The 26,430-nt window shown below is 45.0% G+C and overlaps 1 long non-coding RNA gene across 9 annotated transcripts in view; it reads right to left on the minus strand.

The window, feature by feature from the left end:
• LOC112547560 (uncharacterized) overlaps positions 1-24,797 on the minus strand; it is a 68,918-nt gene extending 44,121 nt beyond the window's left edge. For 3 of the 9 annotated variants that reach the window (XR_012898392.1, XR_012898405.1, XR_012898384.1), the window contains exon 1: positions 24,513-24,796. This is a non-coding gene — a long non-coding RNA (uncharacterized LOC112547560). Of the gene's footprint in view, positions 1-2,903; positions 2,987-12,755; positions 12,829-24,512 lie in introns of all 9 variants that reach the window. The other 6 variants (XR_012898400.1, XR_012898411.1, XR_012898415.1 and 3 more) reach the window with 6 other exon arrangements.
• Between the last annotated feature and the right edge of the window lie 1,633 nt (positions 24,798-26,430).

A 26,430-nucleotide genomic window follows, 5' to 3' on the forward strand; every position in this document is an offset into this window, starting at 1 on the left:
AAAGATGGTTGGGGGGGAAATGCAGCCCCAATCAGCTTTTGAAAAGCACAAGATACCTTTTCAAATGCTAGCTGGAGTATCAAATACTTTCTCGGGGGGACAGAAGGCAGGTGAGACTTGTCAAGAATTTTAGGCTGAACACACGGGGTTCCGGAAAATTCCATGCGATGATGGTAACTTAATGGAATCTCTTTGTCTGAAAAAAAGAAGCAGCCCTGAAATGCTAAATGAAATAAAAGCAGCTTGAGCAGCTATCTGCTAACCGGTGTTCTCTCTTATCTTTTCCATCCATGTGCAGAATGAATTTTTTATGTACACCAAGGCATGTGTGAATGCGCACCACCAGCAGAAACACAAATCTCGCTGTGGGCACTCTGCTAATCAGCTGGGCAGCATTGGAACCAAGTGCACTGCTTATAGGGAACACTGCAGTGCTGGCTAGAGGTGAAAGTAAGCCAGTGTATCCCAGTGCACTGCTTTGAGAAGCAGCCGGCTGGCTGGGCACTCAGCTGCTGTGGGAGGGATGGCATGCTCCCAACCTGGTTCCCAGGGCTTCCTGCAGGTGGCTGGACTAAGCAGCAGTCAGGCAGGCTAACGGGATTGGCTGGGGGCATGTCTGCTCCGTCCAGGACTGCCCAATTCCGAGCCCCCTTCTCCCAGGCACCATTTCTGGAGGATGCGGGGGAGGGGGGAAGGGAGGAAGGGCTGCAATCACACATACTGCGTCACTGCTGCACTTTTCCCTCTTGGCTTCCCCTGACTGTCAGGGAGCAAGGGTAAAATGCAGAGCTTGGGTACGTCTCCACTGCAAGCTTATTTTAGAAGAAGCTATTCTGGAAGTTATCTTCTGGAATAGCTTACTTCGAAATAGAGTGTCCACACTCCAGGGAAGCCTCCAAATTAATCCAAGGCAGGCTCCCCTAATGTGGATGTGCTACCTCGATTTAGAGCCCCAGGAGGCGCTTGGGAGGAATAACTCAGAATGGCCTTGGGGAGGAGCTATTTCGACATAGCAGCAGTGGAGCGTCCACACACACCCTCTTCCAAAAGAGCTTTTCTGGAAGAGGCCTTATTCTTCATGGAAAGAGGTTTACCACCGTCGGAAAAAGCCCGCCGTTATTACAATTTTATTTCGAAATCACACAATTGCTGTGTGGATGCTAGTATTGTTTTTCCGGAATAACGGCCGTTATTCTGGAATAATGGTGCAGTGTAGACGCACCCCTGGTGGACCTCCTCTGCCCCTATCCTGGGCAGCCTGGAGTGAGAGGAAAGCAGCACACTGTACACTAGCCCCTCACTCCCTGATTGTCAGGAGAAGGAGAAGAAGAGGTCTGAACTCCATTTGTCAGCATCTCCAGAGGTGTCCAACAGGGTGCTGGATTTTGCTATTTCAAGCAACAGGACACTGGGGCAGCAGCATACCCTTTGGTGATGGTACTGTGAGAAAGAGAGACAGACAGACAGACAGACAAAGGAATTGACAGACAGAGGGAACTGACAGCCCCCCCCCCCCAGAGTAAGATAGCCTGTAGCACTATCAGCAGCACATTAATACCACCAGGGAGTGTCACTGACAGCAGCTGAAGACAGATGCTCATGTGAGATGGAAGGCGAGGGAAAGGGCACACAAGGCAAAAGCATCAATACATAAAAATCAGGGGAAATACGAAGGCTATTTCCTTTCAATAAAATGAAATGGATGGCAGAGCACTCCTGAGCAGCTGATATTTTGGTCCCTTGCCCATCTCTCAGTTCCTCGCTCCTTCTGCTATTACTTATTCTTTAACTCTGTGTCGTCGCTTGTCACCCGAGAGAGCCCAGTGCGACAGGCGGTGTGAAAGAGACGATACAGCGTACAAGTCATATTTTATTGTATTGCATCGTTCAGCATTTTAAAGAGGTAAGTTAATCACTAAACTGCTGTTGGGTGCCTTAAACTACCAGCTGTTCAGTGCTCTGCATTACAAGATTTATCTTTTAGGATTTTTTTTATCAGCTCCCCCCCCCTTCCCCCCCCCCCACACACCTTCCATAACACAGACTTGCTAGGAGAATAAGAATATTCTGGGGAGCGGAGGAGGGGATTGAGAGACAAAGCATCTGGCTCTGCTTTGGTCTTCATCACACATCAGATGACTTGATGACAGCCCATCCCTAGAGGGCCTTACAGCTTAATTACCTGGAATGTAGGCTTTTCCCATTTCTAGTCCCTCTATCCGCCCCTAGATTTTATTAGTATTTAGATGAAGCCAAATTATCTGAGGTGCTCTGTCTTCACCAACGCAGAGGCAGAGGAACACATGCAAACTGCACAGTGCCGTTGGAAGCAAATGTCAGAGTGGTGTGTAAATGGTCTAGGCTAAACTCCAAGACACAGCTAGCTCTGACCATGCTGAGCATAAGGGCCCATCTACAATACAGTTACAGCTAGAGGAAATGACCTGGTTACAGTAGGGCAGTCGGGATTTTTAAGGTAGTTTGCAAGTGGCCTAAAAGCCTCGCACAAGTTGGTGTCTGACTTTTGATACAATTTATGGGGGACGAGGGCTGTGCATTCAGGGTTGACCTTTACATTTTCTTTTGAGCCCCTTTCACAGAGTTAACTGTCTCCATCACCACCAGTTTCTCTCCAACGTGATCCCCACACTCTCAGCTCTGTACCTGTTTCAGGATGCTCCAGTAGTTTGGACTCACCAGCTAGAGAAAACAGCCCAGAGCTCCATTTCCTAGCTCTGCCTCTGACTCTGACTCCCTGCGTCTTCAAGTGAGTCACCTTACCTTGCTTCAGTTTCCCTGCTCCACAAAACGGGGATAATGGTGCTTAACTCGCCTTTGCAAAGTGCTGCAAGAGGTATGGATGGAAAGTCCTTTACAAATGCTAAGTGGCAGCTAGCACCCACCTGAACATTTTGTGAGGGTCCAAATGCTGGGCAATTGCCAGAATCCTTCCTCGTGGCCAGCATGAAGCCACCTCCTTCGTGACCTGAGGAAAAACTCTGTCAGCTCAAAAGTTTGTCTCTCTCTCACAGACAGACGTTAGTCCCGTAAAAGATAATAGCTCATCCACCTTGCTTCCCCTTCTCTTCGGTTACTAACAGTGTTTGTTTGTGTGTGGGGAAGGGAAAGGGGAGATTGAGTTTCACATTTACATTATACCATCAGACCAGAATTTGATACCAGGGCTGGACACCCTTAAGGTGCATCTAGAGACAGCATGCTGATAGAATTCCCCTTCCCACGGACTTAGGGCTTCTCCCTGGGGGATTGCTCTCAGCCCCAAGCATGGTCTTTTGAACCTGCTTCCATCTAGAACCCCAGTTTTAGGCACACTCAGTTTGTTCGTGGCTATTGTTGCAGATAAGGTGAGGCAGACAGCAAGGGGTTCCAATTACCACAGCAGTCACAAGAGAGTTCTGCAGCTGGCAGTCTCCCAATGTTTAATAATATTTTCCATGTACACAGCATTTATGCAAAGATCTCCCCCTCCACAGCACACACGCACTGATCTCTTCATATAAGCACAGAGTGCATCCTTCAGTTACTCTCTCAGCCTTGTCTGTGGCCTATCCCTGTCCCTCCCGCTTCTTGGCCACTGAAAGTGCCTGATGGCTGCACTTTCGAACAGCACTCACCCATGACGTTGTGCCAGTGCTCTTTACTTACATTAAACCATTTTAATTGCACGTTTGATGCATTTGACCTACTCCCCAGCTGACATTTATCTACATCACAGAACCACGCCAGTGACGGCACAATCTGTCATGACTGGCAATCTATCTCAGACACAGGCCTAGAACTGGAGCAGCAGCAGGTGCAAACCGAAGCATGGGAGGAAATGTGCACAGGACAATGCTGGTACTTGTTCCTTATTGTTACATGCACTACCTATTAAAAGAACAAAAATACAGCCAGGTGCAATGAAGCTCATTATTTCACACACAAAACCAATACAGAGGAAACTGAAGAGGTTAGTTTCATCCATCTGAAGCTACACATGTATTATATACCTATATATATACCTCGCAAGTGAGCATAATGGTTTTGTGATTTTTTTTTAATTATAAAGTGTCAGCAGAGGCAATGGGTGGGGATGGGAAGGCATGAAATGTCACTCCCCCTATCCTCGATTTGCTGATTGGCCTGTACTGAGCATGCTCAGTAACATTGTTGACACCAAGGGTACATCTACACAGCAGGGAAAAAGTTGAATTAAGCTACGCAACTTGAGCTACGTCAATTGTATAGTTGAAGTCGAAATAGCTTAATTCGGTTTTTGGCCCTGTCTATACAGCAGGAAGTCTGAGTTAGAACATTCTTCCTTCGACTTCCCTTGCTCCTTGTGAAATGAGGGTTACAGGAGTCGGAGTAAGAAGTCCTCCAGCTCGACATTATTTTGACATTATGTTGAAATAACTGCTTGTTTGTAGACGTGGACTATGTTATTTTGAGAAAGAAAGCCTTTTTTGACAGATCCTGTAAACCTAAGGGATCTGTCGAAAAGGCTTTCTTTCTTGACAGATCTGCCTCTAGACGGCCGCTTTTTGCCAACAAAGTGCTGGACCAGCAAAACGCGGTGGCCATTTTTATGCAAATTAAGCACGGGATATTTAAATCCCTGCCTCATTTGCAACATTGACCTGCCTAATCTGCATCCCTCTGCCGACAGTAGGATGCAATCTAGACATACCCGAAGTGTCCTGGGGGGTGGAGTGTTGCTGCCCCCAAGCACCGGCCCTTCCCTTGCTCTGGGGCTGGAGCAGTGCACCCCCCCGCCATGGTGCTTCAGACAGGAGGCGACTTTGCACCCATGGGGGCAGGGCCTGGGCAGAAGGAGTAGAGTTGGGGTTAGGGGCTTGCCTCCCCCAGCCCTACCTTCACCTGCTGCCCATGACATAAATTATCCTACTGAAGGCAACTTTGTCATGGCTCTATTAATTTCTACAATTTGTGGGTTATGTAATGACCTCAAATTCATTAAATAAAAAATCCACTCTTCACTAGGTATGTAAAATCCTACTTAAAAAGTTAACCAGTTAAATGGAATGTTTAACTGATTAACTGTGAACCCACAGTGGGGGACTGCTCCAGCATGCCAGTAAGGCACCCAGTAGCCAGTTAATTCTTTACAGCCCTACTCCTCACCATGGCATACTCTGAATTTTTTGCAACATACTGCCAAATGTTAAGATTGAGACAGCCTAATAATTAGAGCATAGCGATAGCAAAATTATTGCATCAAAAGTACTAACATAACTGGTTCATAACATGGAAAATTTTGAGATAAAAATATTATCGCCACACTTTTTTTGAACTTTGATAAGGTAAAACTATATGTACCTGTTCAAAGAGAGCTTAACCACACAGGCAAAAAAATAATGTGTCATTTCAGTTTGGAGAATCCACCTTCCCCGAATTACTGATGCAAACAATTCCCTAAACAGTAGCATGAAGGCATCATCTAAAATTATGAATGTCACGTAAGTCAGTGAAGACACTCAAACTTTTCAAGGAAAAATTAGAATGGTTGCCCTAATATTTGGAAAATCAGATGAACATATGTAGCCAAATAATTTGCAGTGGTCCCCAGTAGTGTTACCTTGGAAGAAAATGTCCTTGAAGACATTTAAATTGTAAAATCATTTATCGCATTAGAAAGACATGTACAGTTCTATAGAAAGTTGATTGCAACCCAAAAATTTGGAATCCCTCTCCACTGATTTGATTCTTCTATTGTCATTAGAGTCTGTGCAAATGCTACCAGTTCAGGATATTCATTTTTACACTATCCTTGAACAGGTGTGAATTACTACACAAGGTGCAAGACAACAGTGAATGGGGCTCCAAATTTCTACCTTACTATCTGACAATGAAGCAAAGAAGTTGCCATTGACATGTCAAGACTCTGGAAAATTTCATCCATGGCATCTTCAGTTTGTTATGCATGTCAGATAAAATCTCAAATAATTATGCTTGGCAGAGAGATTACACAACTCACACTGAAACAATGCATATTAAACACAGTTTGCCGGACCAGACATGTTCTGTCTGGAGAAGTGTGAAAGTCAAGAGGCAGATAAAGCAGGCAATATAAAGATGTCCGGAAAAAGAACCTTATCAATTATGAGATCAGTATTGATGTGTAATGCTATCTACAGGATCATGCAAATTCTTACAATGAGCCAAAGCAACACATGGTGCAGAAAGTTTTCAAGTGAAACATGTTACTGCACAAAAGAAGGTAATTCAGAAGCAGAGAAGAGCTGACGGGCACAGCTAGCAAATTGCCATTCTTTGCTGACCCAAAGAAAGATCTGGAAATAAAGCATTAGACACTTTAGCCCTTTGCAAAATCACAAAATCTCTTGATTTTGGACACAAAGACTTTGATTTCAGACTATGGAGCAGATTCACTCTGTCTGGAAGAAGGAGGTGCAAATTACACGTGCACATGCATAGACACAAGACATAACCAAAAAACAGCCACAGATTTTTCTCCCCTACACAGATGGTGTTTATCACCTGAATACGCTTCAGAATTTTTTCTGGGGAATTACTGAATAATCAACTGAGCTCTCACATATTCCCCTCCCCATTATCCAAAGTGAATTCCTCTGGATCTAATAGAACACCTGCACACAAAGAGCAAATAACATTCACCACACTCTAAGGGGAATCAAATCATTTTTATCCACAACACAATAGTTCAAAATGGAAACATTTTATCTAACCCCAGAATCAGATTTAGGGGGTTCTGATAAAAGGATGCAGATTGGCTCCAGCTCAAATTTGAGCTTTTCAAGGGAAAAAAAAGCCCAAATAAGCAAACAAGCAAAACCCCCTGATTGATGCTGCTTTATAAGAGAAATAACGTAACTGTTTTTCTCACCACACATCCAAAATATAATCCTTACCATGATGAAAATCCATGATTTAGAAAAGAAAATATGGGTTTGCCCATGTAAACAGATACAGAGGAAGAAAAATATAACATAAAGCGTGGATTATATTTAGTTGATGTATATTAGTCTCTAAGGTGCCAGAGGACTACTCATTTTTAAAGTTATTGACTAACACAGCTACACCTCTGAGACTTTCTCCAGCCGTGAGAGGCAAGGGAGGGAGGAGAAGCCCAGGACAGCTTATCCATATCAACCTATTTCCCTAAGACTAACAACTATATTTTCTTTCATTTGACTGTAGGCAATTTGAATAAAATTGATTCCCCTTGATCCAAAGGAATTTATTTCAGACCCTGTGTGGAAACTTTGTGTAACATGAAAGGGCTCCTTTTGTATGGCATGAGATCCAGACCTCACAGATCTTCTGCTTTGCTGCTTCCATCTGTGCAACAGGGAGTGTTCATGATAGGCAGCTCTATGGATATTTAATGTTTCAAGGAAATAATGTATTGCAGAGGTCTGACACCTTTTCTGTAACCATGAGCCAATGAACACACACCGTCCTCTTTATTAGCTGCTCCAATTTTTATTTTTTTAAAAAGCAGCAGGTTGCAGAAGGGAAGGGGGAAACATTCAGGACACAACACATTATTCACAATGCTGTCAATGCAGATGGTTCTGTGTCTTCTTTAGTTTTGGTTTTGAGACTTGGTCCTCCTTAACTTATCTGATGACAGCAGCTCTATGTTAGAATGTTGTACTGCAGTGTTTCTGAAAGTGTTCCGTGAAAGCACTTTGAGAAACACATTAACTGGCTGCCCCGGTTTGTTTATTTACTAGCATCATGGCCATGGAGCCATGTGGCTCCCATCGGCTCCATTTTGCTCTTTGCAGCAAAGCAGACCAACGGGAAGTGGTGGCTCGGCCCACGCCACTTCCCACGGCTCCCCTTGGCTGCAAAGGATGAAATGGAGCCAATGGGAGCTGCGAGACTCTTTGGCCACAGAGCTGGAAAATAAACAAACCGGGGCGGCCAGTTAATGTGTTTCTCTCAGTGATTCCGTGGAACACTTTCAGAAACACTGCTCTGCTGCATCACGTGTAGAGGACAGGACTTGGAAGTGCCTGAGGGAAGGAAATGGCTGGTGGTATGGATGTGGAATTCTTACTACTGCATGTCATTCACCTACCCCCAGCCTCACCTCTGGAGCAGTGAAGATTTTAGACCAGAAGTCATTTTTAGTCCCTTCTCCACTGGAAAGTTGATAGGTATCAGGAGTGGTTTCTGGCATAGGGAAAGTGGAAACCAGAAACGCTTGCTCTTTTGGAAACTCTCAAGGTGCCTATTGGTCTGGGGATGGTGGATTAGTGGACCATTTAGATCACACGACAGACAGCCCAAAGAACAAAAGCTAGATTAAATACTATTGCAGGTGTCCGGATTAAGCTTATGATGTTGTCAGAATCAAGTCCCTTACTCTGACCACACTCCCAGCTAAAGGTACTGGTGGCTTCTTTGTGATTTACTAGGGCCCAGTCCTGATGTAATTCTAAGAAATAAACACATGCTCATGCATGTGCCTCTCACATGGCCAAAATCTCATTGCCAGCTAGTAAAATAATGCAGCTATGATGTAGCCAAAGGGCTGTCGTTCTTAGTCAGGATGCCAGAGGCAAACACACATTGGCAGACATAGGCCCACACAACCCACAGAAACATAGGTCTTAAAGATAATTTATGAAGTCCAACAGCAGAGACGATCTCCTCCTTGTTGCCAGCCACGGTGCCACCCACCATCCAAACAGACTTGTGTCAGCAAATCATGGCAGTGACTCATTCCCTAACTGCTCTCTTCAGGGCTCCCTACTTGGAAAACTGTGCTACCTCTCCACACCTGCTTTCCCCTGGCCTCAGAATGTTTGTGGGGAGGGAAGTCACCTGAATCTGCAAAACTGCACTGAAGTATGTTCAGAGGCAGATGGGTGGCAGTCGTCATGAGAACCTGGAGTGTGAATGGTCACAACCATATGAAGGAATCTTGATGGGTTGTTTTGCAAAGAGCCTTGCAAACCCTAGGTCTGGCACAGCTTTGGCCCTAAGATGTAGTGCCCAAACTTTTCCTGTCACACCCCTTCCTTTACCAGTAATGGAATCTGCCGGTCCCCCCTCTCCATTACTGCACAGTTAGCTCAGCAGAGGAGTGCAGGCTGAAGGCAGAGCTGAGGGCAGAATTGGAGAAAAGGGAAGAGCTACAACCAGAGGCGGTGCTGTCCTGGAGGCAGAGTGGAGCTGTGACTGGTATCAGAGGTGTTCTGGGGGCAGAGTGGGGCTGGGTCATGCTCAGTTCCTACACCCTGTGGGGTTGGCCTGGATCCTGACGTTCACCCCTCTGAACATTCCTCTGCATATAATTTGAGGACAACTGCCCTTAGATCGCTTATAAGAAGAACAGCTTTTACTTCGTCTGACTAACAGAGCTGAACTGTTCAAATAAGCCACCATGAACGATGTGCTCATTAGTGGTGCTATCTCTGACATCGTAATTCTGCTCCCCGGCAGCAAACGATACATGAGATCAAAGTGACGCTTCACAAGTATTTTGTCTGCTTATTCTTGTGCTTCTCCAACAAATAATCCTACAGAATAGAAACACACAGGACTACCTGATGGGGAACAATTAAATACCCAGGCCTTAACTTGAATAAAGCACCTCAAAATGAAACAGGCAGGATTACTGACAAGGCTTATTAATGATTTACCAGTGTGGCGCTAGACTTTGACAAAAATAAATCCTGGAAACCCATGTTTGGAAAAGACAAAAATATGCTGATATTCAGGTCAGCTTGTTTCCCATGTCCTTCCTACTCAAATAAAAAAAAAAAAGATTATGGTAATGAATAATTTAGGATGATATACATGTATTGAACTATGACAGTCAAAGACAAAGAAATGCTGACGGGTAAAACTCAGTTATATTTTGTGAGTTTAATGTTAATAGTTTATGACTATGTATAGTGAATGAGTACGGATGAGTCAGGGTTATTCTTATGCCAAGGTTTTGGCCTAGTCTTTGCTTGGCATGAGTATTGTCTTGCCAGACTTTCTATAATGCAGTCTTGCTTAAATGATGCTACTTACAGCTGACAGGACCAGGGTGAGGTTTTGCTCATGGAATGCTCTGTGTCACAGAGCAAAGGTAAGAGAAAGCTAATCGATATAACAAAATATATGCAAGGCTAAAAAGTCCCTGCATTAGAGAAAAAAGGAGCGAGGTGACATGAAAACGATGGTGACATGGAAATAGAATAGAAAAAGTTATGTAAATTGAATCTTGCATGCATTTATGGTATGGGTTATGCAAGACAGTGCTTCACAGTGATTGGAATAGAGCTATTGTGGAGTGGGGTAAATATTAAGGACCCACATTGGAGAAACCAGACCAGAGACAGAGAATACGGGATCTGAGACAGCAGGGGCAGATGACTGTTCTGCGGGGCCCCGGCCAGTATATTTCCGTGGGGCCCCCCTTTGCCACGGCGCATGCGCAGTGACGCCATGCACATGCACGGTGGCACCATGGCGCATGCGCGGGGCTTTTTGAGGCCCGGAGCCCGGGGCGGCCGCCCCATTCGCCCTGCCCTATATCCGCCCCTGTGAGACAGAGACAATCATCATTAAGCACAGGAGAGATTACTGCTGCACTGCAATTCAGTAAGTTGGGCCCCTAATTTTTCCACTGTACCTTTTTATTATTATCTATCATACATATATGATCAGCAACTATAAGTAATACAAATTGTGCATGAAAATGTATAAAATAAAGCTGAAAATTCAGCCTAAGTTAGCTGGACTTGTGCACACCTACAGCATCCAGTGAGGGTGCTAAATTCCCATTAATGTCAGTGTAATTTTAGGGTGTAGAGAGTGTGTGACAGATATTGCTCTTAAATGAAATATCTTTACAGACCACATGGGCCAGAGACTGTGTGCAAATCCAGGGCAATGGGTACCACCGTTCCTCTAGGAACCAAAACCACTGTGTATGGAAGTGCTTAAGGTAAATAGCGCCAAAGAGGTATCACCCCTGAGGAGGGTTGTATACACTGACTCAAACTGGGTTTTCCAGAAGCCAAGGCTCTGGGGGTTGAGCTGACTCTGAGTCTTCATTCTGCTGCAGAAAATGGACAAGCTTTTCTGCCCATGGGGTGCCCTACCCCTTGCTGAACAGATGGCTAGACTTTGACCAGCTAGTGTGACTCCTGGCTTGGTTAGCATGTGTTTAAATTTATTTTATATGTTTTGTTTGTAATCCTTTGTCCTTATGAATACTTGTGCTTGCTTAGAAAGTGTTGTGAGGTACCTTGTAATTGAGGGCAATACCTGGTTTGTAGCCCACAGAGAGGAAGCAAAGCACAGGTGCCGGCTGCTAGGCAGACTGGTTTGCTGGAGATATCACTGTGTAGGTCAGGAACTATGCAGCCTTAAAAGCTCTGGTCAGAAGAACCTTGGACAAGGGTGCCTATCTAGACACAGGTGGCAGCTGGACACTTGATAGTACATCCCTGAAGTGGATCTCTGAGAAGAGGGGAGAATACAAGTACAGCTACCATGAAACTGTGATATAAGGGGTACAAGATTAGGACTGTGGAGTATGACAATTTCTCGTAGGACATATATTGTGATTTCATGCTCTTGTTTTTTAAATCACAAGCCCCTTTAGGGTCCCGCTGTGGTATAACTACAGACAGCCTCAGGGACTCTCAGACAATGCCCAGAGACATCCCTAAGACATGGTGAATTGGGGCAACCATGCTGGACCCTGCACTTTGGGGGGGGGGGGGGGGCCGTGGACTGGTGTAATTGGCCAGTGTGGAAGTCAAGAAATGACATTATTTGTCACCTCTGCCTCAGACCCCGCACTTCCTTGGGGAAGTCCCTGGCAATATCAAACCACTCAGGCTACACTCTCCCAGCAATCATGTCATTCAAACACCTTTGTGGGGGCGTACAGCCTTTTAATCCATGTCTAAGATTTTTTTCTCAATATATCATAGACATTTAATCATGGCTAGATAGGTATGGGGGCCTGCAATCAGCCAAGCAAATATAATTTGTTTGTGGTCTAAACACTTGCTGTCAATATTGTGTTACATAAGTGCCCAGCTAAGGGGGTGAAGATGCATGCAACAGATTATGCAGATCGCTGCCTATGTGATGTGAAAGGGAACGTAAATGACTTTTGCTTATTCATTGTGCAGGCAGCAGACATCAGTTATGATACCGAGCACTTACAGAGTTGTAAACAACCTTGCAAAATTCTACCCACCATTCTAAGAGGCTATTTACTCTTCCCTAGAAATAACAAATTGGCTAATTATAAAAGTATAGTTCTATCATGTCACTTGGAGAGGTTTTGCATGTGTGAATATCATCATGTACTGTGCCAGGTACCTTGTCTATGAAAGAGTTTGTGGCCATACCTGCAGTGAGAAGGAAAATTGCTCCTTACCCTGGCTATCCCCCTTGCAGCCTTCCACTTTTTAAAATGGAAGCATCACTAAGGATTTGGGGCATCCATTTACCTAGGAAGACAGTAAGAACTTTGACCATGGGTAGGCCTGTGGCCTTTTGGGAAATGTAGTTTAGTAAGTCTGTGGCTATTTTGCAGCAGGTTGGTTGAATTAGACAAGGTTTTTCTGAGTAAATTTTTGAATAAAATAGTTAGGGCACCTGGTCTTCTTAGTAACAGTCATTAGTCAAATAGGGTTGTTTTGGATGGCAAAGAATATTTTGATTCATGTAAGTGGTGACTTTCTTGGTAACTTCCTACGGAAAGATTCTCTCTGAGATACCTTGTAATCCATTAGCTTTGGAAACTCTGTCCTCATGGTTCTCCTCCTACCTCTTCAATCAAATCTTCAGTGCCTGTTGGATGGAAATTTTTTAAGAGCGAAGAGGAGAGGTGATATTTCATTACTCATGCAAATCTCTCATTGCAAGTGAAACCAATAAACACTAGGTCTGACTCAGCCCTGCATTCCCCATTGGAGTCAGTCTTTTATAGGTCTGTGAATTCCTCAGGGCAGGGACTGGTTTTATTGTTGTTGTACAGCACTGAGCACATTGACAGCACTAAGCAAATACCAAATAAATGATGTTAACGCCTCTCCTCAGAGTGTGTGTTCCATTTAGACAGAGGACATTTATTCTCTCACACGGCTTTTGATTATTATTTTAATTTAAAAACACTGGGGCCAGATATACAGCTGGTATAAATCAGGGCAGAGCTAGTTAAATCAATGGCATGCCTGTGATTTACACCAGCTCAAAATCTGGTTCATAATGAGACTGTTTTGGGTCTATAAGCTGCTTATCTAAATTAGGGGCTAGGGGAAGGAAGGCTAGTGCTAGGCCAATAGTCTGGGACTGGCTCTGGCCCATATTTGCTTTATGATGTTCAACAGGTCATCTGCCTCTCTGTGCCCCAGTGCCCTATATCTGTAAGACAGGGACAATCACACTGCCCTAGCTCACAGAGGATATGTCTACACAGCAGTGTTATTTCAGAATAACATAGTCCAGGGCTACACAGCAAGCAGTTATTTTGACATAATGTGGAAATAATGTTGAGCTGGAGGGCTTCTTATTCCAACTCCTGTAATCCTCATTTTACAAGGAGTAAGGGAAGTCAGAGGAAAAGTGCTCTAACTCAGACTTCCTGCTGTGCAGACAGCACCAAAAGCTGAAATAAGCTATTTCAATGTAAGCGATGCATTGACGTAGCTCAGATTGCATTGCTTATTTCAGCTTTATCCCTGCTGAGTGGATGTGCCCAGAGCGGTGCGAGGATAAAGACAGTAAAGAATGTGAAATGCTCAGATATTGCTGATGTGAAGGTGACAAAGTACTTAAGAGGGAAAAATTAGAGAAAAAATGGAAAACATATCACCAGGGAGCAGCACTTGAAAGTCTTGGGTTAGAGCCTTCTCCCATTGGTGTCAACAGCACAAAAAACTGTGCAAGGTCAAGGCAAGATCCTGCTTTATGATGAACCTATTGAAGTCAGGGGACTACAGAAGACTCAGCACCTCACAGCACTGAGTTCTAAAGGAAGAAAAAACAGGCTAACAGTCTAGATTAGAAACAAGAGCTGTACTGACAGAGAGGGATGTTACAACTTTATCTAATCTATCTGAACTATAAGCACATGGGTGCAACCTCATTGAGGAGGATTACAAATGTGCATCAGATTTTTGCAACACATCATTATATAATCAAAGAACACAGAGCTGTCAGGCTGGAAGGGACCTTGAGAGGTAATTTATTTCAGGAAAGACCAAGTATGCCTAAATTGGGGATGGGCAACTGGTGACCCAATATCTGGTCCACCTGAACATGTCATTTGACTCACCAGCCCATTACCCCATATACTGTAAGAGAAAGGAGAGTCTTTCCTCACCATGTTGTTCTTGTAACTTCTATGAGGTGCTTGTGACCTGGTGTAGGCCATAAAAGGCATGCTGGTGCTGCCACCACTGCTATGAGAGCACTCTGTTAACGCAGAAGCAAAGCATGATCAGGATGTTGCTGCTGCCTGCTTTGACAGCTGTTGCAGCTCGTTGCTGCCCATTGATAGGGACATAGCCTCTAAAAACTATTTGGCCCACCAAAGGGATTTTGTGACCATCCACTACCTTAAAGTTGCCCATCCCTGACCTAGATAATCTCTGGCAGGTGTCCAATCTCTTCTTAAAAGCCTCCTATCACAGGGTTTCTGCAACCTCCCCTGGAAGCCTATTCCAGAGCTTAAGTATTTACAAAGTTAGAAAAAGCTTTTCCTGATATCTAACCTAAATCTCTCTTGCTGAAGATTTAACCCATGATGTTAAACAATCAGTGGCCATGGAGAACAATGGCTTGTGGTCCTGTTTATAACAGTCCTTAATGTATTTGATGATTGTGACCTTGTACTCCCTCAGTCTTCTTTTTTCAAGACTAACATATGCAGTTTTTAGGGCCTTTCTTCATAGGAAGGTTTTCTAAACCTTTGTCATCTTTGTTGCTCTCCTTTGGACTTGCTCCAATGTATTTGCAAATTTTTTAAAGCATGGCACTCAGAATGGGACATAGTACTTCTGTTGAGGCTAAGATGGTTCTATTAATACACCCCAGAATTATATTAGCCTTTTCACAAATGTATCACATTGTTGGGTCATATTCAGTTTGTGATCCACTATAACCTCTCATCCTTTTCAGCAGCTTTATTGCCTATGCCCACTGTTTCACATTTTGTACTTATGTGTATGATTTTCCTTTTATACACGTAGTACTTTGCACTGGTATTTATTGCATTTCATCTTGTTGAGCTCAGACAAATTCTCCGATTTGACAAGGTAATTTTGAATTCTAATCCTGTCCTGCAAAGTGCTACCAACCCTTCCCAGCTTGGTGAAATCTGCAATGCTCCCCCCACCCTGCCATCACTCCATTATCCAAGTCATTAATGAAAACACCTAATAGTAGTGTACCCAAAACAGACCTCTGTGGGACCCTGCTTGATACATCATTCCATTTTCATGGTGAACCATTGATAACTACTTCTTGAACAGTTTTGCATCCTTCTTATAATAATTCCATCCAGATGACATTTCCCTAGTATGCCTGTGAGAATGCCATGTGGGACAGTGCCAAAAGCATTGCTAAAAGCAAGATTTAACACATCTATAGCTTTTTCCCATCCACTGAGCCAGCTACCCTATCAAAGGAGGAAATTAGGTTGTTTGGCATGATTTGTTCTCCCCAAATCCATGTTGGCTGTACTTATTACCCTATTATCCCGTAGGTGCTGGCCAACTGATTGTTTAATCATTTGTTCCAATATATTTCCAGGTATTGAATTTAAGTTGGCAGTCTATAATACCCCAGGTCCTCTTTGTTACCTTTTTAAAGATAGGTATTATGTTTGCCCTTTTCTGATCCTCTTGGACCTCACCCATTCTGCATTAATTCTCAAAGATCATTGCTAATGGTTCTTGGATTGCTTAAAGTAGACAAGAATGAATTTCATTGGACCCAGCCAACCTAAATACATGCTATTAATGTATTTATGCAACTGGTTCTTATTGTTTCTTTGCATGACCCTTGCTAGGTGTAACTCATTTTGTACCTTGGGTGTCTGATTGTTGTCCCTACATGCTCATGCTGTTCTCTTTAACTCATCTTTAGCAATTTGGCCACATTTCAACATTCTAAAGGATTCCTTTTTGACTTTCAGGTCACTAAAGAACTCCTGCTGAAGCCATATTGGAGTTCTTTCCTTTGCATAGGGAGAGTCTGCTATTGAGATTTTAATTTTGTCTCATTGAGAAATAGTTAACTGCCTGGAACTCCTTCTCCCCCCTCCATGTCTTTCCCATTGGCCCCTACTTGCCATGTGTCAGAGTCTGCTTTTTTTTTAAAGTCCTTTCCCCTTATTCTGCTGCTCTCACTCCTCCCTTCCCTTAGAATCAGGGAATCTATCATTTCATGGTCACTTTCATTCAAATTGCTTTCCACCTTCAGATTCACAACCAATTTCTCTCTGTTAGAATCAAGTCTAGAATGCCGTGTCCCCCTACTCACATTCTCCCACCCATTCCAAGAAGGATCAGCAGTGTTTAAGCACAGCTGCCACAGAACCTTGCCCAATCCGTGCAGGGATACAGCCTAATACAAATACCTGTGCTATCACTGGGTGTGCTCACCAGGCACAGAGGCAGTACTTATTGGCATGCAAATGGCAATTAACTGACTGAATTAAGCACCTGACTAGCATTCATTCTGAGTGAGCTCATCCCTCAGAAAGCCACGGGAACACTAATGTTCTCTCCATAGTGCTAGGCACATAGGCATAGCTCATCCCACTTTGCCTTGCAGAGGCTCTGCAGTAGGGAATAGGAACGTGTGTCCTCATGGGTTTCAAGTGAATCTTACTACTCCCATTCCCAGTCAGCTCTTCTCTAGCTCTAGTGACAGAGCTTTTTTTTTTTTTTTGCGCACAAGCATCCATGCCAATCTAGACACGCTTTTGCAGAAATACTTTTAACGAAAAAACTTTTCCGTTAAAAGTATTTCCGCAAAATCATGCCAGTCTAGAAGCAGCCCATCTGTAAGAAATGTAAGTATGAAGTGGGTATGGGGGGTGCAGGAGTGAGGTTAGGGGGATCAAGGCAGGAGGCTGGGTGTGTGTAGGGATGAGTGTGTGAGGAGCTAAAGGTGTCATGGCAGGGCCTGCAGCCATACATACTGGGAGCCTATTGCTCTTTCTCCTTCCTCTATCAGGGAGGGCGCAAGGTGAATGTGCAGAGCCTGTTATGTCCCTCTCTCTCCCAATTGCCCAGAGGATGGTCAAAAGAGGAATGCAGCAGGCTCTGCACTATCCTCACTCCCTGAGAGTCAGAGGAAGGAGAATAAAAGCAACAGGGACCCAGTATGTGTGGCTGCAGCTCCCTACCCCCGAAATGGCAGTGGAGGGGAAAGCCTGGGGCAGTCCTGGGGGGTGGGGTGCTACCCATCCAGACCCTTTAACCTGCCTGACTTCCTGCTGCTGACAACAGCAGCCAGTAGGAAGCCCGGAGAGCCAGAGCTGGGTTGTGAGTACCCTTCCCCTCCCACTGTAGCTGAGTGCCCCAGCTGGCCAGCTTCTTGTGGGAGTGCCACACGAGGGTGCACTGACTTACTCTTGCCTCTAGGGACAACAAATGATAAGACAGAAAGCAGCATGGTGACAGGGTCAAAACCAAGAAACCAGAAGATGACACCATGCAGAGAATTGCAGGCAATGCCCATGTCTCTTTGGAGGTGTCTAGGGAGCCAGCAGACGTGGCCCAGAGGAATGCTGCTCAGCTACATGAACCCAAGGAGGAGCAGAAATAGGTCCCACCATCACAAAGCACCTCCCCATCCATCCACCTCCTATTACTTTTACAGCTGGCTGCCTTGGCGAGACCCAGTAACAGAATGGTGAGGAAGTCTCATGTCTTTATGAGGCCATGGATAGGGGGTGCATAAATGAGGGAAAGTGCAGCCAGAACCTAAGGAGAAGGTTCTAGAGGAGCAAGAAGATGGGCTAGAACCTGGTGCACTCAAGATAGAAATGCACTAGGGTCTCCCTGATGTTTCAGAAGGTGCAGGTGTTGGGGGGGGGGGGGTGAACCATGTCAAGTACACCCCTTGTGCTCAGGGCTCTATGAAGGATCCATCCATTAATATCCCCATGGGACCAGCATGAAACACAGGTTGATCCACTGGAGCACCCTACCCTCCACAAATGGTAGGCAGCCCTGCTGCTGGGTGTCAGGATGGGACAGGAGGCAGAGGAAATGAAATGTGTGGAGTAGGAGCATGTACAGCTGTGCTGGGGGTGCTGTTCAGAAACAAACCAACTGTAGGTTATGCAGAGGGGTGGATAGGGAAGTTTGCGGGGTGGGGCCCACTGTGTTAACAGGTCAGCCTGTTCTCCGACACTCATTAGTTCCCTCCCCGGCTCCCACGGAAAACTGATTGGAGTAATTAAAGTCAATTAACTAATCAACTTGGGGGAGCAGCGACCTAATGAGTCAGTCAGCCCATCAGTTTAAGTCTGATAAGGAGAAGCAGGAAGGATGTGCTGGAGAGCATAGGAAATAGGAATGCAGGAGGCTGCTGTAGAAATCTCAAGTTTTGCATCCATTAGTTCCACAAATGGTCCCTTGACAGGGGCCTGGCTGCCAGCCTCTTGTCCAGGGGCCTGGCCAACAGCCCTGGCATCCCAACTGATGGTCCTGATACCAGCCAGGGTCTCAGCTGGATGCTCTGCCGCCATCCAGAGTCTCAGCCACCAGCCCTAGGGTCCCAGCTGTTGGCATCCTGGCCACCAGCCTCTGGGTCTCAGCCACTGGCCCCAGGAGCTCTGCCACCAGCCCCTGGTCTTGGGGACTCCACTGCTACTAGGGGTCCTGGACACCAACCCTGGAGCCCTGCTCCTGACCCCAGCACAAGGCTCTGCAGGTGTGGCCCCACCTAGGGTGATGAAGGTATGAATAGGGGTAAGCTCAGATCCCACCCCAAATATTGTTCCAATGCTATTGCTAAGGGGAGGGGAACAAGGCTAGCTAAGCCCAATCTCATAGAGACCTTAGGCAAGAGAGACCTCTGCTCCTCTTGGGTCCTGAGGAGCGTGCCTAAACCACAGCGAATATTGTAAATACTCAGAATAGTTGCATGGGCCTGTGAGGCTGTTGATGGAGGGAATGCTGGCACAGTGGATATCTAGCGAGTAGAGACTGAGATGGCTTCTGAGGTGCAAAGAAATGGGAATGGAGTCTGCTCTGCTACAGGCCTGTATACTCAATCCTCACCTCTGGCTGAACCGAGATGGGTGCAGAACTTAAGCATGGTGGTGTAGGAGCAAAGACAACTGCACACTCTTTTGTACTTCCTCTGTGATGTTCTAATTCTTGCTGCACTGGGTTTTGGCACCTTCACTGGAGCTGAAGATAAACTGATCAGAAGGCACATTATTCCACCAGCCCACAATATTCCCAAGAGAAATTTGGGGAGTGTCTCTCAGGAGGGAAAGTGCAGTGATAAATTAAGATTGCATGTTAAGACTGTTTTCCAACATGGCTGAGAGGCTGAAGTGTTATTTTTTGCATAAATGTTGTGTACTAGTTCGCTGCACCACACCTTTGCCTACGGTATGATTGGAGCAATTATGTTTTTTGCATCTTCCTGTAACTCTGAAGGCTGACTCAGCGGTCCTGCCAATGCAATACTCTTTTGTTCCTTAGGTACAGGAAACCATGCTCCAAAGATAAAATGCAGCCCGCCCTAGAGCAAGCCAGTCCAAGGTCTAGTCATCAGCAATGTATTGTATGTTAAGTGTGTAGCAATAAACAGTACAATACAGATAAGCCAAAGCACGAATCACATTTACATTTGCAGGTGCTTCAGTATATCTGGTATAAAAGATAGAAAAGCCACATTCAGCTATGAATTTCAGTAGCTTAAATCCAAAGTAATAACTGATTTCTGCCGATCTCCATTTCAGCTGATCTCCAAATGAGATCAGAATTTGACCCTTATTCCAAATTTACATCAGTGTAATTAACAGCAGAAGTTGTATTTTCCCCACAATGCTGTTATGATCAAACGAAGTGAAAATTAAATTTGGCATCCTGGTGGGTTTTGATAATGTTCCCAGGCATTACATCTGATTCTTTGCCATCTTGCAGTCAGATGCTACCATTTTGATCTGATATGTCTTACACCCAATGGGGTAAAGGTACAAATGAGCGTACAAAGTGCAAGGCAATGGTGAGTCAGGCTCACTGATTCTAACTAATCTCTTGCTTGTGAAAATTTGTACCTATGCAGGCTTCTGTGTCACAGCCACGGGGCTTGATTTTTTTTTCCACGTAAAAGGAATGATATCTTTGACTGAGAGCTAGTAGGAATGGAGGTTACAGGAATGGACTAAAAAATGTCTATGCAGGGAAGTAGTTCCACTGGAGTCAATGGAACGCTGCCAATTTATACCAGCAGAGGAGCTGACCCATTGTCTGGATTTTCTATAGCTTCAAGTTTGCAATAAGTATTTACCCTGTGTAACTAAAACAAGCCCACGCTATCCAGGGGAAAACGAAAACCTGAAAGGTTTTGTGTCACCCAGTCGGCCTATTTCATTTAAAGTGGTTAACAATCATAGCTAGCCAAACTCTTGTAATAAATGGTAGCCTTTTCTGATTTGTCCAATATTCTGAGTAAAAGTTTTAACTCCGCATTTATCTGGAATAGAGACTCAACTTTTCTTCAGCAGTGCTAGGAAGTTTTAGCCTGTAATCAATGAAGAAGATAGCATGCACACTTTTATAACATGCTAAATTTATGGTGATGGATATTATCTACACTGATCACATTCACCTAAAAATAAAATAGAGGCTAAGTAAGTTTGCGGTAAGCAAAACAGGAAAGTAGTTAATTAAAACCGAAATTGTGTAATAACTGCTTGGTCCTGCCATGAGGGCAGGGGACTGGACTCAACCCTAAGGAGGTTGTAGAATCTCCATCTCTGGAGATATTTAACAGCAGGTTAGATAAATGTCTATCAGGGATGGTCTACTCTAGATATTACTGGGTCCTGCTGTGAGGGCAGGGGACTGGACTCGATGACCTCTCAAGGTCCCTTCCCGTTCTAGTGTTCTATATTATAACACACTTTTCTCCTTGAAGGGTTCCATTCTGCTTTCCTCTCTCAAGGTTTTGCACAGAATCAGTTCTTATTTGTTGGCCAGAGGAATCTACACCTAATATCCTAAGTGATTGCTAGAAGAGAGGAGATGCAAGGGATGCAATGTACAGGTTAAGGATTAACCATACAACTGAGAAACATAATGTTCATGCCGGAGGAAATGGCTTGTGCCACCTCAGCACAATACGGAGAGGGGAAATGAAGTCACTGAAAACGTAGTGGCTGTGTCTAGACTGGCCAGTTTTTCTGGAAAATCAGCTGCTTTTCCGGAAAAACTTGCCAGCTGTCTACACTGGCCGCTTGAATTTCCGCAAAAGCACTGACTTCCTACTGTAAGAAATCAGCGCTTTTTGCGGAAATACTATGCTGCTTCCATTCGGGCAAAAGTCTCTTTTGTGCAAAAGTTTTGTGCAAAAGGGCCAGTGAAGACAGCTGAGATTTGTTTTGCGCAAAAAAGCGCGTCTAGATTGGCCACGGACGCTTTTCTGCAAAAAGTGCTTTTGTGGAAAAGCGTCCATGCCAATCTAGATTCTCTTTTCTGAAAATGCTTTTAACAGAAAACTTTTCAGTTAAAAGCATTTCTGGAAAATCATGGCAGTCTAGACGTAGCCGGTGAGTTTTACATTCCCGTGTCCAGAGGCAGATTTAAACTGAGTGAAGGGCGATGTTTTTTGGGTGGGAGGGCTTCTAAACACTGAGGAGGGAGATGAGGCCTGTTGTGCTGCTCAAATTGAGGATGAAGATCTTCTCTGCCTCATATCTCTGGGTTTAAAACACCATGGCTCTTCCTTCTCCTGGAATCAGCTTTGTGGCACGGGAAAGGGGGCACCTTCAAAGGCAGCCTGGAGTGGATGCTGCCGTGTTTCTCATCAACCAGTAGAATCATTACCTCTGCGCAAGGTGGGGAGGGACAGGTAGCAGCAGGAGCTCTCTGTACCCTGCACGGAGCATTGTGACCCCTCTCCCAACAGTGGGCAGCACTTCAAAACTGATGGTGAGTAAAGGACGCCTCCACAGCAATACCGACCTAGAACATTCCACGCTGTGTCTCTGTATCATCAGCACAGCTGCTGAAACTCAGATAAGACCAGAGCTGAAAGTAAGCGGATGCACAGCTCCGGCAAGAGCTAGCTGAGCTGTGGCAAAAGCCACTGGGGAGCTATTTAAAGATCTGGAAGGGGCTCGGGCTGCAATAGGACAGTTCCTGAAATAAACTTTAGTTTACTTTCACCCCTGGATGCGGTAGTAGCAAGTCCACGTCTCTATCTTTGCTGCAGTCACAAAATAGTCAACTGTTGCATGGTGTCCTGAGTTATCACACAGAAAACCACTTCTTTACAAACCTTCTTATTCTAACGTCAGTTCTGTGAAATACCAAATGGATTATAAAATAAAATGAACTCTGCTCCACAGCAAACATTGTCGACATTTCCTTCCATTTTTCTTTCTCCTTGTTATACAGGCCACAAAACTGGGGGCAGCAGGTAATACATTTTGTCATGACGTACCAGGGTTGGATTTGAACCATAATCTAGTGTTGACAGTCTCTATTACTAATCCCTGAATCCTGTCAGAAAGCACAGGGTCTGGGGACACATTCACCTGTTACAGCCCTTGGGCTCCTAAAACAGGGAGCTGTACTCGCTCAGGGAACTTGACTAGAAGCAAACATGTGACCTACAAGAAACCAGACATAAAGACTCCTGCTATGTAAGCAGGGGCATCAGAAAGGGGAAAACCAGGATGGGGGAAGGCCTAGTATGGGTCTCTCCTCAGGAGTGGAAAAAGGGCCCCTTGGGTGTGAGAACATGAGCATTTGGATTTATTTGGACTGTCCTAGCTGGTGAACCTGCCCTTTGGCTTACAAATCCCCATCTTCATTCTTCCAAAGGGAAAAGTTTGGAGTCACAGGACCCAACTTTTAAAAGGCATGTCTCAAAAGGACATCAAAAACCCACATCCAGATGCTCCAAATAAGGCATGTAAAATGCCTGATCCATGACTCAATGCTGATCTGAGTACCCTTATGTGGGTTGGGAAGCCCTGTTCAGACATCCGTGTATAAACACTAGTCTTTGAATATGTGCCATGCACATGGGGCAGGAGCAAAGCTGCCCCCTTGCTGCACAGCTATTTGAAAGAAGACTCTGAAGGCTTTGCAGGAGTGAGAGTTCAGTAGGTGCTACTAGAAAAAAACAGAAGTGGTTTATAACAAGAAGTAAAATGTCACAAGAAGAAAACAACTTCCTGTTCAAAGCTCCTCTACCTCAGCTTCTGTAAAGCTACTGAATAGCAGTTGTTTTACATTCACAGTGGTTTTAGTGTGGGCCTGATCCTGTGAGGTACAGCGCACTGAGTAGATCTGGCTACAGTCAGTTCCCATTGAAGTCAGTATTGTTATAAATATTATTTGTATAACTGTAGCATCTCAGAATAAAACCCCGTTGTGCTAGGTGCCTTACAAACAAAACAAAGACACTCACTGCCCCAGAGAGTTTACAATCTAAGTATAAAACAACAGACAACCAAGGGGTAGTGCAGGCACTGAGGATGCCGTACACCCAGTTGGGGCCTGCACACAAATGAGAAGCTAAAAACAAACACAACAAAAAACCCCAAACCAAAAAAACCCCAATCCCCCCCCCCAAAACCTGACATGGCTCCTGACTGAGGAGAAAGACACTCCCCGATTCCTCTCACCCAAAAGTGCCAGGATGGGGGGCAGGCTATTAGATTTAGTGTGCTCCAGCCCCGTGGGGGATTGGTGTGGGGAGCTGGTGCATCAGCATAGGTTCCCCAATGCGGGGGTCAGGGAGCCCTGAGACATGGGGACCAGATCCAGGTAAGCCAGGGGCCACATCCTGCTCCTGGGCCTGAGGTACCCCACCCCTGCGTTAGGGCATCTGCTTCTTACAGGAGCAGATCTTCACGACAAATGTTACCAGCACAAAGGAATTTTTGAAGGATGAGTAAGGAATGCATAGAAATATTAGATTTTAGCTTGAAAAGGAGGCACATGCAGGCTCCAATATGAGGCAAAGTATTGAATAGAACTGGCAGAACAGAGGATTTTCATTTCATGGGATGGTTCAGGCTCATGACGTTTCATTTTGTTCCAGTGCGGAATGAGACAGCACTATTCCACAATTTCCTGTCTTGGCATCTGCCAGCCAGGCACCTGGGGAGATGAGCAGCCCACACACCAGCCAGGCAGCAGAGGAGCTGGCATGCTGTGCCTGGGGAGATAAGCAGCCAGGCAGCCAGCCCATCCGCCCAGTGAGCAGCTGGGGAGTTGGGGATCCAGTCAGCTGGCAAACCAGCTGCTGCAAAGCCTGCCTACCTGGTTTCTGTCAGAAGCGTTGAGGCAAGGGCTCCTGTTCCCGCCGAACGTTCTGATTCCATGCAATCAGCATTTTCCAGTGGAAAACAGTTCTGTAGTAAGTTCTTCGGCAGCATCAGAGGAAGACAGAGGGAGACATAGGCCACCCCCCTATAAATAGCTACCGTCAAAGTGCTTCCTGTAAAAGGCTTGTGAACCACAACCTGCGCTTTGTTCCTGCAGCAGCAAGCCAGCACAGGTCAAAAGTGAGTGGGATGGAGACCTTTGGGAACCACTCCTATCTCACAGAAACTTGACATTTGGCCAGCCTGGGTAGCTGCAGTAAAAGCTGCAATCAGTGAAAGACTGCTCATTCTAAAACTACCCAAACGTGTTTTTCTCCCATGATGATCCCATTAACCACACACAAGTAAGCTTAGTTTTATATGAAACTTTGGGGCAAAAACCTGTCCTTTGTTAAGTGGAGAGAGAAGTGATGTAAATTGGCAGGGGGTCCCCAAGCTACCATGCGGGCACAGAGTTCAGGGGGCTACTCCGCGTAGTACTTTTTTGGACTGCTACACTGAAAAGGAGCACTGCTTGGGGAAGGAGACTGCATATTTTTTGCAAGGAACACTCCATTCTTTTAGAGGTACTACATTAGCGCTGGAGGTGACAAGGGCAGCTTCTGTAGTTATCCCCCCAGAGCTAGCTGTACTCATGCTAGCTTGCTAAAAATGGAAGAGAGGAGGCTGTGGTGTGGTTTTGAGCAAAGGCTGTTGTACCTACTCCCCTGACTATAAACTCTCTTATACAGCCAGCGCGGAAGCTCATATTGACACATTCTCACTTCCATGATTAGCTGTAAATCACATTTACACCAGCTGTGAATCACATTCCTGGCTGCAGTGTAGACGTTCCCATACTCATAACTTAAGGCAAAATTGCTAAAGATGGCTGCCAAGGCACATTCCCAAAATATCTCAGGACACAACATTTTATGCTGGAAGTGAAATGTAATAGTTGGTGTGCAAGAAAACAGTTCACCCCATCCCCACAACCCTAAAAAAGCACCAGCCTTCAATAATCCTGAATCCTCCCAGTTTTGTTTCATGAAAATTTTGAAGCTGTAAAAACATGTGGACAACAACCTTAACTTCTCCATTTTGCAGTGTGGAATTAGTTGTGTAATCTAGAGCAGAATTTGTCCCTGTATATGTATGTTATTGTGAGTTATACCATTATAATTCTAAACGTGGTGGAAATTTTGTACTGAGCTTGTGAAAAAAAATCAAGTGTTGAGTGGCTCTTATCTTTTCTTTTACTTAATTATTTCATCCACCTATCTATGTCTCTGATGAGACCAATGATCACTGGTAAGTTCTAATGATTTTGAATCTAAACAACCTTTTTACAGCAGAAAATATTTGTTTTTCCCTTTCTCCGATGCTGCAACTCAAAATATAAGATGAATGAATTTTGCTCAAAAGTCACAATTTATTTTTGAGCTGAGAACAAACATGAAAGATAAAAATTGGAAAGCTCCGAGCACCAGGAAAAAGGATGTTATAAGAAAAGTGTCAGCATAGCTCAGCAGCCCCAGTAAAAGCTGTCTGAGACTAATGCCTTTGAATCAGACTCTGGAGCCTTTATGGTGAGTTGCTGTTCTCTCAAGTGTAGCTAACTGTCTAATTGTGCAAATCCAAAGACCCTTGTCTCACCCCGTCTTATCCATTCGGTGAGGCCATGCCCCTATTCCATCCCTTCTCTGAAGCTCTGCCCCCAGTCACTTCATCCGCCCTTCCTTCCCTGACCTCACTTACTTTCAGCAGACTGGGGCAGAAAGTTAGGTGCAGGAAGGGTGCAGGGTCTGGGAGGGAGTTTGAGTGCAAGAGGAGTGCAGACTCTGAAAGGGAGTTTGGGTGATAGAAGGGTGCAG

The sequence above is a fragment of the Pelodiscus sinensis genome, chromosome 1 (assembly GCF_049634645.1).
Source record: "Pelodiscus sinensis isolate JC-2024 chromosome 1, ASM4963464v1, whole genome shotgun sequence".
Classification (NCBI taxonomy): domain Eukaryota; kingdom Metazoa; phylum Chordata; order Testudines; family Trionychidae; genus Pelodiscus; species Pelodiscus sinensis.